Genomic DNA, 17,880 nt, shown 5'->3' on the forward strand with positions numbered 1-17,880 from the left:
TGCTGTTTTGTTGTGTTATGTTATGCTGTGTTTTGTTTTACTGTGCTATGTTTTGTTTTGCTATTCTTTGTTATGCTATGCTATGATTTATTTTGTTATGCTATGCTATGTTTTGCTGTGTTTTGCTAAGTTTTGTTATGCTATGTTTTGTTAAGCTATGCTTTGTTTTATGTTGTTATGCTATGTTTTGTTCTGCTATGTTTTGTTGCGTTATGTTATGCTATGCTTTGTTTTACTATGATATGTTTTGCTATGCTTTTTGTTATGCTTTGTTTCGTTATGCTATGCTTTGTTATGCTATGCTATGCTTTGTTGTGTTTTGCTATGCTATGTTTTGTTTTGTTATGCTATGTTTTGTTTTGTTTTGCTCTCCTATGCTCTGTTTTGTTATGCTGTGCTTTTGCTATCCTATGGTTTTGGTGTTTATGCTATGCTATGCTGTGTTTCGTTATGCTTTGCTATGTTTTGTTATGCTATGCAGGTGAGGGTATGTGAGTGTGTGTGTGAGTGTGTGCGTGAGGGTGAGTGAGGCTGAGTGAGGGTTTTTGAGGGTGATGGTGTGTGAGGGTGAGGGGGTGTGAGGGTGAGGGGGTGCGAGGGGGTGTGAGGGTGAGGGGGTGAGAGTGAGTGAGGGTGTGTGAGGGTGAGAGGGGGTGTGAGGGTGAGAGGGGGTGTGAGGGTGAGGGGGGTGAGGGTGTGTGAGAGTGAGGGGGTGTGAGGGTGAGGGGGGTGAGGTTGGGTGAGAGGGTGAGGGGGTGAGAGGGTGAGTGAGGGTGTGTGAGGGTGAGTGAGGGTGAGGGTGAGTGAGGGTGAGGGGGTGAGAGGGTGAGGGGGTGTGAGGGTGAGGGGGTGTGAGGGTGAGGGGGTGTGAGGGTGAGGGTGTGAGAGTGAGTGAGGGTGTGTGAGGGTGAGAGGGGGTGTGAGGGGGTGAGGGGGTGTGAGGGTGAGGGGGGTGAGGGTGTGTGAGAGTGAGGGGTGTGAGGGTGAGGGGGTGTGAGGGTGAGTGAGGGTGAGAGGGTGAGGGTGTGAGGGTGGGTGAGGGGGTGTGAGGGTGAGTGAGGGTGTGTGAGGGTATGTGAGGGGGTGAGGGGGTGTGAGGGTGAGGCGGTGTAAGGGGGTGTGAGGATGTGAGAGTGAGTGAGGGTGTGAGAGGGGGTGAGGGGTGAGAGGGTGAGAGGGTGAGAGGGGGTGAGGGGTGTGAGGGGTGAGGGGGTGAGGGTGTGAGGGTGTGTGAGAGTGAGGGGTGTGAGGGGGTGTGAGGGTTGAGGGGGTGTGAGGGTGGGTGAGGGGGTGTGAGGGGTGAGTGAGGGTGAGGGGGTGTGAGGGTGAGTGAGGGGGTGTGAGGGTATGTGAGGGGGTGTGAGGGTGAGGCGGTGTGAGGGTGAGAGGGTGTGTGAAGGTGAGGGGGTGTGAGGGTGTGTGAGGGTGAGAGGGTGATGGTGTGTGAGGATGAGGGTGTGTGAGGGTGAGGAGGTGTGTGAGGGGTCAGGGGGTGTGAGGGGGTGAGGGCGAGTGAGGGGGGGTGAGGGCGTGAGGGTGAGTGTCTCCAATGAAGGTCGCTGCATCGCCTTCTTTGAAAATGTTCAGTGCTGCAAATAGAGCATGCCGCCCTAATTATCACAGCATGAGGCCCCAAAGTGATAATTATGACAGCATGCAGAGAGGCGCCCCACACTGCTGGAGCACTCAACTGCACATTAATTATAGTTGAGTGCTCCAGCAGCCTGGGGTGCCTGTTTACATGCTGTGATAAGTGGGGTCTCATGCTGTGATAATTGTTACTTGCGGCGCACGATACTGATTCCCGCCCCTCCAGGACTCCCTGACCTGCCTCATGGTTGCCAAGGCAATATTTCTGAAAATATTGCCGTGCTACCGTAAGGCAGGTCATGGAGTCCTCGAGAGGTGGGATCCAGAGCAGACAAATCTGCTAAACAGGAGCTTTTTCCAATGGCAGGCCTCATTTCAAGAGACCAGCCAATGGAAAAAAGGGGCGTGGCTTCATGCCATACTGAAATCCCCTGCTCACAATATCTCTTTGCCGGCAGCAGGGCCATGCCCTGCAATGCAGGCTTCGACCTAAAAAGGAGGGAAATTGAAATAAAACAATTGCTTAGGGTCACACAGCTTGGTCAAGTGGAGAAGCCGGGGTTAATCCCAGGTTTTATGGTTTCACATTGCGCAATTGAGTTTAGCCACTAAATATATATGCTTTGCTTCCCCTACACCAACTTTACACCCCCCCCCCCCCCCCCCCCCCCCCCCGGCATCAGTGCGGCCCTCGGCCACACCAAAGAACAAACTGTGTGGTCCCTGGGAAAATGTTTGTGAGTACCCATGGATTAGGGCAACTGAACTGCAGTGATGATTGCCTACCCTGAATATCACAGTTTTGAAAACCAGCAGAATGCATTCAGCCTGTCATCCTTGTGAGGTCCATTAAATACACTCTGTTGGCTGGGCTAACTACCCAGGCTTAAAGAGATAACATTATTCGTAAGCTATTTATTTTTCCTCTAAGAATACCTGAGATGGAGGAAACTCCGTCTCTGTGTGCTTTCTACAGATCTATAGACTTGAATCACTTCACGGCAGCTAGTTACTGTATGTGTGTCTCCGAACAGGAAGTGAGGCGAGACACACGCAATAGGAAGTGTTACTTGCTTAACAGGAAATGTCCACCGACCTCAGCCATTTAACAAGCCTTGTTCCGCATCTTCCTAGGGTGGGGGAAGGTGAAGAGGAAGGGGGCAACCATCATGTACGATTTAAAATCTGACCGCCTTAACTACACCAAGCTGATGTAGACCAACCAAAAGTTTCCCTTCTTCTTGCCCCACGTACGCTGAAACATGTTGATGAGAGAGTTTAAACACAACTCAAAGAGCACAGTAGCTACTATGAAGAACGACAGGAAGTGAAACCACAGTATCAAAGTTCAAAAGCCTTTTCTGACACCAATGCAACGGAATGGCAGATTCCGAATCTATGGAGTGTTTTAGAAAGGTCAAAATTCAAAGGCACAAAAAAACAGGCCTATGATAATATTTACCTCACCACAGAACAGTGACAGCGAAGATAAGGCACAATAGAAGCTTGGTATGACCAGTCATATATGCAGAAGATGAGACACAACAGGGCCAAGCCAACCTGAAACATCCACAGAACCATTAAGCGGCATAAGACAGATTCAGTAGAACCGTACGAGAACAATGGCCATCAGAACAAGACCTACAATATCCAGGCCAACCAGAAACACCAGCGTGATCAGAGAACCATGACGGAGCCCTAGCCAGGCACCCTAAATACAAGATACGAGGGTCAACAAGCATCCTCATACATTGTCGCGTCATAAGAGTACCTATGATTAGTACAGTTTGCAATCTTCAAGTTATTCACCAGGTAATTAAAAGCTGTTGCATTCACAGTACATTTTTAGTGAAAGGGTCCATCTGTAATAACCCCCACCCATCCACAAACCACAGCAAATGTGTCTTGTATGTGAGTAATTGACATATATCCGGAGTAATCTCCTCTTCAATATTACAATAGAGGTAATAGAACATGTATTGACATGATTACCCCACTCCCTCCGAGACAATGCCCTGCTCCAGCTGGGAGTCGGAGTCCTGATGTACGGCCTCAATGTATGACCGGTAGGGGCCCCATATGTCCTTGTGCAATAGGCCAGACTATGTAGCCAATTCTGGACAGTTGGAGCAGACTTGCGCCCCAATGGATGGCCACCTCCTGCTTCGCCAGCAGCAAACCTAGAGATGCAAAGCGTCTGATCTTCTTGGGGAAGTTCACTGTATAACCCAACAGGGCCACTACTGGGGTGGGAGTCAAGGGGAGATTGATCATTGGCCCTAGTGTGTGATGTATGCGTTCCCAGTAGTGTTGCGGTTTCGGGCATAGGTTTATTCCATAATTCACTCGTGAGAAATAAAACAGGCTGCAGCAGAAACAAAATATAGACCCAAAACAGTATAGTCTTGTTATTATTTTCTGGGGCTGCACCCACAGAAGGACTAATGTAGAACCTACAGTGGCTTTACAATAATATTTTAGGAACATCATCACCAAACGGAGATGCATAAATCTTCGCCTAAATATATGGATCACTGCAAAGACGGCCCAGAGCGAGATCTGAACTGGTCATTCATTTGCGCCTTTCTGTACATTACTCAACTAGCCCTTTCACTATGAATGCTATCAAGGGATTATATTTTCAGTAACTACGTGGGCAATGGTGTTCTCTGTAATTGCCTTAAAAGGGGTTCTGTGGATTGCTGTAATGCCCATCTATGTAACAGGCTCATAAACCTCCAGGAACATATAAAGGCACACTCGCAAACAGATCAGTCAGAACTCCTCCTTCTCAGCCTCTGACATTTTGCCGTGGCCTCGGAAAACATGTCTGAGGCGTCCGGTCCCTTAGAACCCAGCACCTACGGCCTTATTTTGGCTGTAACAGCGGCTCATCTGATGGGATAAAGATCTCTGCCGGGCAGCTGAAGATCTAGAAATATGGCAGGCTTTAGTCCACTAGGGGTGAAGAGTATATCCCTCGGCTGCCCTGGCAGAACAAAGTACAGCCTGCCAAGGGCTAAACAAGCCCCTTAGTTCTCTTTGGCAAGCGATATCATCAGTAACAAAACATATGAAATCTTCAATTGTACAAGGCAAGTTCCCCAAGCCTTCCTACAACGTCTACACTAACAATAGGTTTGACCTGCCTTGGGTGAAAAACTATCATTCCGTCAGAAATGTATGAGTAATGGCTGAACTCTCAGCAATGTAAGTAGTCTCACAACTAAAACACCACCCAGAATCTGGGTCACGCTGCGCAGATCTTAAACAGTCAGGTTTGCAGGCTGGAGATACAATGCTCCTACATCTGGAGAGTATACACCAGAATGTGCAAGAAGACACCTTATGCTTTAGCCCCTTCAGCCCTTCCCACTCAGTGGTCAATGGATGCTATCCTGCAATAAATGTGTTCTCTTCAAACTCCTTGGTCCACTATCAACATTCAAAATTCTGCCAACAATATTCAGACTTTGTTCCATGCTCTTACAAAATATTTTAAGCTTCCCTATATACTTTTAACTTTATTCAGGCTTGTTTCTTTTTTTTGCGGTAACATGTTTTAAAGGAGAAACTATACATTAATCCAATTATTGCACATTTTCTCATTTGTCTGTATTTAAACGTCAGAAAAAAATATCGCCATGGATGGTGGCGATTTATTACATTGTGATGCAGTGAAGTAGCGGAACGTGCAAAAATATTTTGCCTTTACGAAAACGTCAAAAGGCTAATAGTGTGTGGATAAATGGCACAAAATGACTCAGTAATCGAGTTGGGCAAACTTACACCTCCGCCAACATTGAACATTCAGATGACAGGGAGAAGGAGGCACATTGATGGGCATCCATAAAGCAACCACCGCTGGTTGAGAAAACTCTCAAAGAATAAACCCTTCAAAAATGTCTTCTGCTAAAGACAAGTGATGGAAGGGCAACGGCCAAGGAATATCGAACTCTTGTCAGAGTTTCAGGATAAAAAAATGACTATGTATAACAAATCCCATTTAGATTAATTGTATATTAATTTATGTTGTGAAGCTATCCAAAATTTAAGGCATGGATCTGGTGCACCAGCACGAGCACTGAACAGCCGGAGACTGGGCCTCCATTCCCTCATTTGGCTGCACCCGACATATCTTCTATCTGCAGTTCTTGTAATTTAAACGCTAACTCCAGTGCTCTGTAGTGACTGTAGGGTAACATGGCAGCATTTGTCAAACCTTAAATATAAGGGACACATAGATCTATGATCAATATCATGTGGTAACCTTTTTGTAGTATCTGAAAAATACTCCTAGATTTACGTCCTTGGGGTAGCTAGGTTGCCATGAGCCCTAGTCGAAGCAAAGTACCTTCCCCCTCACAAGGGTGACATCTCAGTCTGTCAGTTGCCCCCGACACTCCTCAACCTCCTTCGACCTATTCTGCATCTGCCATATCAAAAACGTGCTGCCATTCTCATACACACTATAGTATTTCCACTCCCAACACTGCATTACTGCAAGGCAAAGCTGGAGCATCCTCCCCAGCCTGGGTACCCACAAAGGACTATGTAACACACTGAGCTTAGCAATACACATCTTTATTCATATGCGTGTAACTGTAAACTCAGCATTGTAAACCAGCCATCAGTGCATCCTGCTCTAATACATGCGTCACAGTTTTACAGAGTTCATCTGGAGTCAAAAGGGTTCTATCATTTCTAATTCACAAGACACTACATCTCTCTCTCCGTATAATGAAAAATTGCAATTGTTTACAAAATACTTATATAGATAGACATATGCATTCAAATTGCCTCAATTACGCTTCCTGCTGCTTTAATTGTTTGACCTGATCTTGTTCTGGCAATACTGGGAAGTGTCATCACCTATGTCCAGGATCTGCGTCAACGGTGATGCAACAACAACAGTTGTTTATGTTTCAGACCCAGTCTCTATTTCAGTTATGAGATCTGATGAACAATTGGTCAAGTGCCTAAAGTGAGAAGAACCGTGGGTAATAGATTTCCCAGAGCACTGGGCAGTCACCATATGTCCCTTGGTAGACACCATGTGAACAGGTTCTGCATCAAAAGGAGTATCAGATTTGTTTTACTATATATGCCTTACGAGCACTGTATCTCCTCTCTTAAAGATGATGTTCCTCGCATGTCATCTTTGTCAGCATACACTTTCATCTTTTATTTGTTTACCAAGTCCTTCTCATCTCATCTTTCTTTCTCTGATTGGTCAATTGAGGTAACTTGGTGTTCATTGCTCTCCAGAACATCAAAGTAGAAGGACTTTCACCTGTGGTCGAGAGGGGTGTTGAACGATAAGCCGTCAAGGTAGCATTTAATACAGTTTTCAAATTGAGTTTCTCTAGAGAGGCACGTTGCACTGCTTTCTTCAGTGTAAAACACTCAATAAGTCAGTTCGCTTGTGGCCACAAAGGTATGCTCTTTTGATGCTTTATCTTCAAATGCTCCAAGAAATCTCTGAACTCTCGACTATTGAAAGGCGGGCCATTGTCAGACTTTACTATGGCTGGAACACCCCTAGTGACAAAGATGCCATTGAGTCTTTCAATGGCTCGTTCTTGAGTTGTGGATGAAAAATCTTCAATTAGTGAAAATCGTGAGTATTCATCCATAATCACCAATAGATGATGCCCATTGTCAATTGGACCGAAAAAGTCAATGGCTATTCTCTCTCATGCATGTTTCGGGAGTTCTGACATGTTCATGTAGTTTTTGTATGTATGTATGTATGTATGTATAGGCATTTATATAGCGCACTACTTACCCGGAGGGTCCCAAGGCGCTTCGACCGCTGCAAAACCCTTCCTGGCTTCCCTGAGAGATGGTCCCTTAATGGGTATCTCCAGGGTGAGACCAGGCATCCCCGGCGGTCTGGTGGGGCCGTTAGTGAAGATGAGGCAAGCTAATGCCCAGAGTTGCCGAGTGTGATCGCTGATCAGAGTGGGCACCGAGGCGAGAGAATTATCGAGTCCGCTGACCCTGGTCCAGAAACCTGCCGCGCCGGGAATCTAACCCTGGTCCCGGGCCGTCCTCTGCTCTCGGGTCTGCCGCGTCTAACCAGTGAGCCACACTACTTCACTTTTGTAGAAAGGCAGTTGCATAAATGACAGGCCTTTAATTCCTCTTAAACCCGGTCATCAAGGTAAGGAAGCCAGTCTTGGTCTCGGGAAGCTCGTTTTGTGGAAACAATTCTACGAAGTCCTTCAATGGCTACCTCAATTATTTTCTGTCTCAGACTCTCGGGAATCAGGATTCTCGCCCCACTTAATATAACTCCGCTCTGAGTTATGGACAGATCATCCTTGACAGTTTTGTACTCTTGATATTCACCATCACTGGTGAGTGGTCAAGAGTGTTGGTTCAATGACTGATGTGTAATTATAACATCTAACTTTAACATGTCTCTATCATGGCTCATGGCAGTGATAATTTGAGTGAACGAAATGGCAGCTGGTATGTTTGGTTTTACAAGGAAGTTGATATAAGCCTCAGCCGTCTGGGATGGAGTATCGAGACCTTTTATTGGTACTCTGGAAAAGTAGTCAGCAGAGTTCTGACCATTTTCTGGACAATGCACAGTGGTATAATCATATGCTTGTAACCGTAGACCCCATCGTTCAATGCAAGGAGGCATTTCCAAATATAGCCAGTAAAGCTTAATGATCAGTACCATCGTAAATGGTTTTCCATACATGAATACATGGAAATGTTCACAAGCCCATACCACATCTAAGCTTTCTTTTTCAGATTGTGAGTATGCACGTTCTGTTTGGGACAAACTTCTACTTGCACATGCCAAAATATGCCTTCGAGCATGCAATTGTTCACTGTGCTGTACAAGGATAGCGCCTAACCCGACTTGGCTAGCACCAACCCCAACCTCTGTATGAAGCTTCGGACTGAAATATGCTATTTCAGTAGCGTTCTCAATGGCTTGTTTAATTTTCTTAAACCTTTTCTCACATTCATGTGACAAATGAAATGTAAAAAAAAAATTGTCAAGTCTCTCAACTGAGCACTTACAGTGGCAACTTTTTTTATGTATCAGGAACAGTAACTGGCCATGCCAAGAAATGAATGCACCATGGAATCATGTTACGGGGACCAGAATTTGACAGCACTTGTACTTTAGCAGGATCTGGCGTCATGCCCCATCAGAAAAGATATGGTCAAAGAATTTTAGCTTTGTCCTATAGAATTCACACTTGTTAGCATTCAAAGCCAAACCTGCTTCGGCAAGTAAATTACATATTTTGCATAAAATGAAAGACAAAACTCAAATAATACATTTTTCCAGTTTGAACACTCTGACTGCAGTGATGAGTGTGACTCTTGTCTTCAGTAGCTACACAGCAACATAGGCATAACTTCTCCTTTGACCTCTGCTGGCTCTGGCAGCCAAGGCCGAATGGCGCACTTTGTATTTCAAAAGTGATCATGCGCACTTTTCTGCCATTCAGCCCATGCACAATGATGCCTCTGATGTGCCCCTGCCGTTGATTCAGTGGATTCTGCTGCTTGGAGTCTGACTCATGCAGCAGAGGAAATAAGAAAGAGCTAACAGCAAGCTCCCAGTGCTGTAAGAGCTCCTGTGGTCCTAGTAGGAAGAGCTGCTAGAACAAATTTCAGATTGGGCAGGATACCACCAATGTTACATCATTGAACTCATAGGGATTCTGAAAAATCCAAACATTACAGAAAAAATAAAAGTCACCAAGTAGCCATGCCCATTCAGCTGGTGAATTATAAGGGGGTAGTATGTGGCAGGTGTTGCATTTAGGAACACGCTGTCACAAATATATTACAACGGCATGGTGTGGTAGCACCCTTTGATTTAGAGACAGCACATTTTCCATTGATATGACCACTAAATGTGCACAAACATTCAGTTTTACTGATAAAACTATATAGTTCACAAATGATAATATGTGAAAATTGTCTCTCAGCAAAGGAATATCTTATCTGCGGATCACAAAAGAGAGTGCCCTGCTTTGTTTTGATCCTATTAAAATCTTTGTTTCCATCACACTTTCCAAGTTATTTATTTAGAAATATTTGTACAGTTCAATTATATAAAAGTATTTAAATTATTTCGTGTTATAAGAAAATGGCGTTCCACAGCCTTTCCTTTCACATCAGCAAGTCTGTCATAAAGTTAATTTTACAAAATGCTCAGGTTTTGCAGTAAGAGAAAGAAAACTAAACACCAGCCTCCATGGTTATAGAATAAGCAGCAATTTGTCAGACCTCCATCTTTGAATGCACAGCAAACGTCAGAAGATAAAACGAAATTAAAAGTAATTTTTACTGCTCTTTCACCTTTGGAACTCCAGCATGGCTATTTTGAGGGTTCTGCAACACTCCCATACACTTACTTCCAGTGCCCATGCTTGTAAGTGTCCTGTCAGGGCTCAAGTGGCTGTTGTAGTTGGCCCCTTCCACCTCTGGGCAGCCGCAGTGCGTCCATTGGGGTGTAGGGGCGTAGCCTCACCAGCCACATGGACCCGCATCGCGGCGGCCGCAATCCTTACAATAAATTACTCTGTACTAATATTAATCCTTACAATAAATTACTCTGTACTAGTACAGAGTAATTTATTGTAAGGATTGAGAGTCAGCCGCCGGGACACACCCGCAGATAGACCGTAGTGCGCAAGTGCAAGTTGGGTTCCAACTTTCGCAAGCATGCGCACTACAGTACCCCAGTGGGACCCTGCGGGGACTTCTCTGCCTGCCGTAGCCCGGGTTTGCAAGGGGCGACAGGGCGAGCAGCAAATGTGCCCCCCCTAGCCAATCCTGGCAACCGCGCAGCATCCATCATTGGATGCCGCACCTGGGGGTGGTACACCTGGCTCACGTCACGCCGCACCCGGATGCGACGCCTCCATTTCTCCTCGTGGGTCTACTTTCTTCAGACTGGCATCAACCCCCAGCGAGGATGCGGCAGGAGAGAGAAGCGGAGGTTAGTCAGAAAGAGGCATGGGTGGAGGGAAAGCTGCCACACACATCCCACTGGCAGCCCTCGAGCACGCCGGCCTCCACCACAAGGTAGGAAAATGTGTACATTTAAATGGGAGCTCCATGTAATGAAAAGTGACACATACTCAGCGATACTCTCACAACTGCATCAAGGCGCTGTGTCGGTGAGATTTACTGAAAACAGCGCATTTCCCCTTGACATTCCAGAGACTCGCATAGTGCTGATGTTCAGTGCCGCATGTTCAGCTTTTCATGGTAGGGGTGACAACCCAGGAAAACAACAAAAACGAGAGAAGAAAAACATACAACTAGGGGGGCGAGGGAGGAGGGCATGGGCAATTTTCGCTCAAAGCGTCTTAATTCAGACCCACCCAGGCAGACATAATCAAGGAGTGGAAAGGGAAAAAATGCATGCCAAGGCGGAGGCCGGAAGGGGGAAGGCGAAATTGTTGTTGCTCGGCATGTGTGATGAAGCAAACAGGGGAGCACCCAAGAAAAATAGCAGGGGGTGACGCAGGGGAAAAGAACTATAATGTTTCAGTGGGCAGGGTGGAAACTAGGAGGAAGCTCCTGGGTAAGAAATAGCGTGAAGGGTCGTACTTTTGACAGGTGACATATACCAACAGAGGAGGGTGGGCGTGGCAAACGTGTGTGCTGCTGCTTTGACGTGAGTGGGGGGGGAAAGCAGAGAAAGCTGTATGTCTGACCGCTGACAGGTGTATCATTCATGAAATAGGACATCACTTTTAAACATAATTTAAAAATAAATTGGAAGTCTTCCTACTAAGGCAATAGTGGACTGCCTGCTCAGAGCGCAAAGGGGACAGTTTGTGATCTGGACGGGCAGGGAGCAGAGATGGCAGTGTTAAGAGGATGCAGGCAGTCAAGGTGTTAGTGTGGGGGCACAAGGAGAATAGAATATGTGCAAAGGGGGCGGTTTGTGAGCTGGAGGGGCAGGTAAAAGGGTGCATTAATCGTTCAAAAGTTGTAGGCAGTGGAGGGGCTTGGTGTGAGAGCACAGGGAGGAAAGTGGATGAGCAGAGCGAGTATGTGTATAGGGGGTAGAAGCAGAGATTTGGAAATACAATTAAAGGGAAGTTCAATCTTAAAAATAGATCAAATTTCACAGATCACAATCCATAAGCCTGACACACATGCAGGGTTTCCCAATGTATTCTCCATATTGGATAACGTGAACTGAGCTCCACCAATAAATGTGTGTACTTGGCTCCCAAGTCCACTTGTAACTCAGGTTTGCCTACCAGAACATCATTGGTTCAATGCACATTTCAGAGCTTTGTGCTCAATATTGTTATTAGGGATTAATCTAGAAAATATGGTTCAAATTAATTGACTACTTCTAAAATGAGAGATATAGTGTTTGCCTATTGTTCAGCCGGCATCCTCGACTAGAATTGTCAAAAAGGCCCAATCAATTCTGGAATATACCATGGTGGACTTTGAAGTATTCCAAATAGTAGACACCTAGAGAATAATCCACAAATTGGAGAGCGATCACAGTCTACAAGCAATAGAGCTCAGATGGCAACACTCCAAGGCCCCAACAACAAAAGACCTGACGACAACTCCTACCCTTTATAATCTTAAGCGATTAGCATGGAACGGAAAAAACGCGGGTGAAATCATGGTTCATGTGAAACTAATGCCGGCAGAAGACGAGGCAACAAACCCATTTGCATATCAAGAAAACTGGGAAAAAATGACTGCACTCCTAACCGACAAATTTGGTCAACAAAAACAAATTAACAAAAGAAAACCCGGTCAGTTACAACAAGCTCACTTGGGTGCAATAGGGAAAAAAAAAGGTTATTCAATCAGAAACTTAGAAAACTCAAAGGAAAAGACCCCAAGAATGGTGGCCACATCAGGCAGCAAATACATAATCTAAGGCAAATATACAAAAAAGAAGTATGGACTCTAAAGAAAAAATATCAAACAGAAATCTGGCAACAACTAATAGAAGCCAGTAAATCCAACAACAACAGGAAATTCTGGGCAGAAATCAACAAAGTAGCCAACGGAGCAGCCCTAGTTTTTAATGCAAACATATTACAGGAAGACTGGATACACCATCTAGAGCAGTCCCAAATGACCGACGCGAAAGTAAGGAATGAACACCCTCTCATCATCCAACTGACAGAAAAGCACGAAGAAGACCAAACCTTTGAAGGAACCTGGATAACGAAATGCCAAGTCCAAATGGTCCTGAACAAACTGAGGCCAAAAGGTGCCCCAGGCCCGAATGGCTTGCCTAAGGGGCTCTTCAAACAAGATCACTCGTTCTGGGCAGAATATCTCTCCCCATTGTACAATCATGCATTCCAATCAGGAAGCATTCCCTCCTCATGGAGAGGGAGTATTTTGCACCCAATTTTCAAAGCAGGAGCGCGCACAGATCCAGCGAATTACAGACTGATCGCGCTCATTGACGTAGAGGCCAAGGTATACGCATCAAATCTCCTGATTGCGCTGGAAGATTGGATCAGCTGTAACAACATCCTTCCAATCACCCAAACAGGGTTCAGGCCTGGAACCAATACATTATGCAATCTGACAGCACTCAACCTTCTTGTCGAGAGAGCAAAAGCCAACTCAACAAAACTGTACACCTGTTTTGTTGACCTAAAAGCGGCGTTCGATACAGTGCCAAGGGAGATACTATGGGAAAAGATGGCCAACTGGGGTACCCCCCAGAAGTTGTTACGGGCCATTATAAATCTATACTCATCCATCTGGGTCAAGATAAAACTCGGTAATGGGGACAGGACAACATCAAAAATCCCCACCCGAATTGGGCTCAAGCAGGGATGCGTTTTAGTCCCCACCCTCTTCAACATCTTCACTGCGGACCTTGATAAGAGCATCTCAGAGATTCAAAGCGATCCACCAAAACTAGCCCAACACAAAATAAGGTGTATGCAGTATGCCGACGATATTGTCCTGTGCAGCCAGACCCCGCTGGGTCTCCAACGCGCTATAACAAAGTTGCACAAATATACCAGCACGCATGAGCTGCAATTCAACTATAAAAAAACAAAAGTGGTTTGCTTCGCGTCTCACCAAGGGCAGCAAACATTCAGATGGCACATCGCGGGAAATACCATAGAGCAATGTCTCACCTATAAGTATCTGGGAGTACTTGTTGATTTAAGATGGTCACTAAAAGAACACACCTTGTACAGAAAATCTCAGGCAATCAAATTGCGGTTTGCCCTAAACATACTAAAAACAAAACTAATATGTCCATCTAACGAATACTTGCTGAAAGTGATCGCTGCCAAATTTTTACCCTCCCTCACGTATGGCTCCGACCTATTCAGAGGCAAAGATGCGAATTTCCTGAATCTCCAACAGTCAGCGCTGATCAAATACCTCTACCAAATTCCGAAGTTTGCATCACAGGCGCAGGTACGCCTTGAATTCGGATTACTTAACCAGATTCACGCAAGACAAGCCGCCTTAATAAAAACGTGCTGGAAACTAAGAGCAGCACAAGCGGACACACTGATGGGTCACTGTTGGACTGAAATCAACAATCAAACCAAAGGAAAAAAGGCATGGAAAAAAACACTGGAAGAAGCGTTGGAAAATCTTGACATGCAACAGACGTGGAACAATGAACATACCTTCGCGGCCTTTAAAAAAGCAGCCAATAGTGCGGCGAAACATAAATCCAGGATTGCTGACAAAGCAACATTGGCCAAGAAAAAACACGGATGGATGGTACTGGCCACGTACGACAGAAGCATTCCACAACCGTACCTAGTCAATTACATAACACCATCAACGCAACAAATGCTATTACGTTTGCGGCTGGGAACCTATTCCACAAAAGACCAGATCCCGGCATGGCGGCAAACTTGGCCAACATCATTGTGCAGACTTTGCGGTCTGACAGAAGAATCCCTGATCCACGTCTTGTGCATTTGTCCCGCTCTGAGCAACCTGAGACGGTATTATCTCTTCCAAATATTCCGCCTCTTCCATATTAGAACTTGTCGGTCGGCAGTCATGTTAGCACTGAACAGCGAACAGCTGCGGATAGCGTGCAGGGCCACCCGTTTTTTTCAGAAAGTGAGCCTCCTATTGATGAAAAACGAAAATGAGGCAACCAATGGGACAAAATACAAAGGCTAACTGAAACAAAAGACTTTGAAGCCAAACAATGAAAGATAGATTTTTTTTTTTGTTTTTACTCTGAAATGGTCACATGTCAGTAGATGTATTCTTATTTATTTTATTGGAATAAGTCCTCTTAAATTCTCTCTTTTTGTAAAGGTTTTTATTAACCATATACAATAAAAATTTTACTTACTTACTTACTTGCCTATTGTTCTAAGGTGCAATTAGATGATGGGTAATTAAATTATGGGCTATGTTCCGAAAAGTAACATCATGAATTCTGTCTGAGAAACCTACTGGAACGATATGGCATGGGAATGTCTGCAATGACTTTGTTCGCTCTTAAGGTAGCCTAGTCATTTGAATATTTCTTTATGTGCCACAATGTACCTCTTTAAAGGTAATAAGTCGCCCTGGGATCTAAATGCATTTCTTTTGCAGCACTGAATATTGGAGGAGTATTTTAGACCTCTGCTGTTTACCCTGTATCTAAATAAGGATTACAGTCGGGTAAAAATCCAGAATTTTTTTTTCCAGTTTTTTTATAGCACGAACATGTCCGAGGTTAGAGGTCTTTACATTGGATCAAGTTTTATTTCACTTTTACACACAGGGGCACTGAGTGATTTGCCAAGAACCGCAGGATGTTGATCCCAGGCAAGGATTGAACCTGGTTCCCCATGTTCCAATATCACCAGCTTTAGACACTAGTCCACATCTCATACGTTATGACACAGAAGCAGTGGTGTGGCAAGGGCTCCATGAACCCTAATTCAAGCTAGGACATTGCCCCCATTGTGCTGTAGTAAACAGCAGAAGCTACTTAAGTGAAGTGGGCCGCACACTCCACTGGGCCCAGTGCCACTACACTGGCTGCTTTTGCTTTGATTCTGGGTCTCCACGTTACAAAAGTGTCTCCTCAAGTTATAAATTTGACAGTAAATTGCTCTACCTTATTTGGGGTCTTAATAATAATACATCAGTTAAAATGCAGCTGAGTCATATTGCTATATCCTTTGATAAATTAAAAGCCTGTATATCAGACTTGCATCCACCCTTTTTAATGTATTCATTTGCTGTCTAAGTTAAAGAAGATACTTTGTTTTCCCCATGAATTGAGCATGGTTCAGGTCAGCAAGTTGACCTATGCAGACAACATCATGTTTGTCAACATCTTGCATTCTGGCCTTCAATGCGTGTTGAGTGCTCTGGAAAGTTCAACAAGCAAAATGCATTAAAAAAAACAATTTAGCAAAAGCAAATGTCTTTTGGCAATGTGAACAATGTTTATTGGGTCTATTGCACTGAGAAATATTGAACAAGTTACACAGAATATGTTTTTAGTGAGTAATATCCAGTGGTTAATTTGATTAAGCCTGATTCACTTCTGCATGTATTGTATTCATATTTAAATAGCACTTTCCATACTCCTTGCAAGGCCTGAAACACTTTCTGGGTACACTATTTATTTACCACTTCATACCCTGGGCAAGGCCATGAAGTGCCCTGATTTGGATCACTTTCCTGGAGGCCCTATGGAGTAGTTGGAGGGGTGTTGTTTATACTTTGACCTGTATAGAACGTGTTAGGTTAGATGTGTCTGGTTTGAACAATATGGTGGGATCATGGGGAGCCTCCTTTTGCTGTGCATATTCCTGGGGTGTAGCAGAAAGTGTGAAAATAAACACCACCAGGCATGCAGGGGCTTACCAACGTTAGTATGAACAGTACCAAAGTAGGGAACTTGTCATTTGCTAAAAGTGTTGGTGCCCCTGAGTACATGAGTCCACTCAGTTGCATCAAAAATCCTAACCAGTGGAGAGACTTTGTTAAGCCACCACAGGAATACTAAATACAGCCCGGCAAGGAAGGACAGAGGTGCTGACATGTGAGACACAGATACGCATAAAAAAAGAGGATAAACATGTGGCCTCCCCCGCCCCATTGGAGGCTCAAGAGAAGCTAGTGAGGAGGGGAAGGCAGAGGTTTTGGGCAAAACATCCCATGAATAACTAGAGACACCACAGTAGATCTGTGGGGCAATTCAGGAGCTGTAATGGCACAACCCAAGGCACATTGGAGATACCGCAGAAGAGGGACTGTAGGTCCACCCAGAGGTGGCAGAGGCGGATTCCAAATGAGTGCCACATGCACCACAGTACTGGAACATGGAGTGTGTGGAGGTAGTTCTAGGAAGGAAATGGTGCTTGGATTTAAGGTGGCGAAGGTGAGGCACAGTGGCAATATGGAGTAAGGCTGAAAGGAGAGATTAAGTGGAGTTGTTTTCTTTAATGAAGTCAGTTAGTTTGACAGAGAGCCCTCTCACATTCAGCTCACCCAGGAATAAGCCATTTAAAATTGCTCTATAGTCTGTAAAATGTTTGTAATCTGAGGGACAGCTCTGCAGCCTGTACTTAGACTCTGCATAAACAGAATAGTAGTGGAATCTGAAGAATAGTCCGGCAAAGCTAGCCTATGTTTGTGGTCCCAGTAGTGAAATAGCAGCAGGCGGGAGCGCAGAAGGTTAATGTGCCTGCTGCAAAAAACTATGTACCTGATGCAGATCACAAAATGCATATGATGTAAATAGGTCAGTGAGTCGCTGCTTTAGTCACAGAGATCCCAACTGCTGTGCAACTTCTTCTACTCTTAGAGCTGAGATATTCATGAAAGTCTTATAGTCTGAATTCAGCACCTGAGCGTAATAGGACGGAATGTATGAAGCTCTGTGGTTATACTGAATAAGCAGCTACCTATGTTATGCCATCTATTAATGTAATAACTGCACTTTCACAATTGCTTTATTAACCTTCCTGCTTTCTCAAATTTGCTTGAAAATGCATGATTTTTCTACTTTTTTTTCAAAATTTTCTTGGGGGGGGGGGGGTTATCCCGCCTAACCCCCCTTTTGGGGTTCGGGCTCGCTCGCTGCGCTCGCGTGCTGTATACAAATCACTTTGCGCCCCACCACTTTCAAAAGTCACCCACCGCCCCTGCCTCTGGGCCCTGGTGCATTGCATCACCTGCACCACTAGTAGTCAACCCCCTGATTTACCTTTAAAACCCATGCAAGCCTGGTAGCATACACATAACACTCTGCTAGACTTTTCACTCAATCGTGTTCGTCTGCTTTTTAAACACTGA

General features: G+C 44.9%; 1 protein-coding gene and 1 long non-coding RNA gene across 3 annotated transcripts in view; one reads left to right on the plus strand and one right to left on the minus strand.

The window, feature by feature from the left end:
* The window catches only part of LOC147748774 (uncharacterized), a 2,585-nt gene extending 2,107 nt beyond the window's left edge, over positions 1-478 (plus strand). Inside the window, exon 3 of the long non-coding RNA XR_015299726.1 lies at positions 1-478. This exon is cut by the window's left edge and continues 512 nt beyond it. This is a non-coding gene — a long non-coding RNA (uncharacterized LOC147748774).
* Positions 1-17,880, minus strand: part of VAV1 (vav guanine nucleotide exchange factor 1) — a 606,828-nt gene that overhangs the window by 366,687 nt on the left and 222,261 nt on the right. The gene's annotated exons all lie outside the window — the stretch shown is intronic.

This window comes from Lissotriton vulgaris, chromosome 1_1 (assembly GCF_964263255.1).
Source record: "Lissotriton vulgaris chromosome 1_1, aLisVul1.2, whole genome shotgun sequence".
Taxonomy (NCBI): Eukaryota; Metazoa; Chordata; class Amphibia; order Caudata; family Salamandridae; genus Lissotriton; species Lissotriton vulgaris.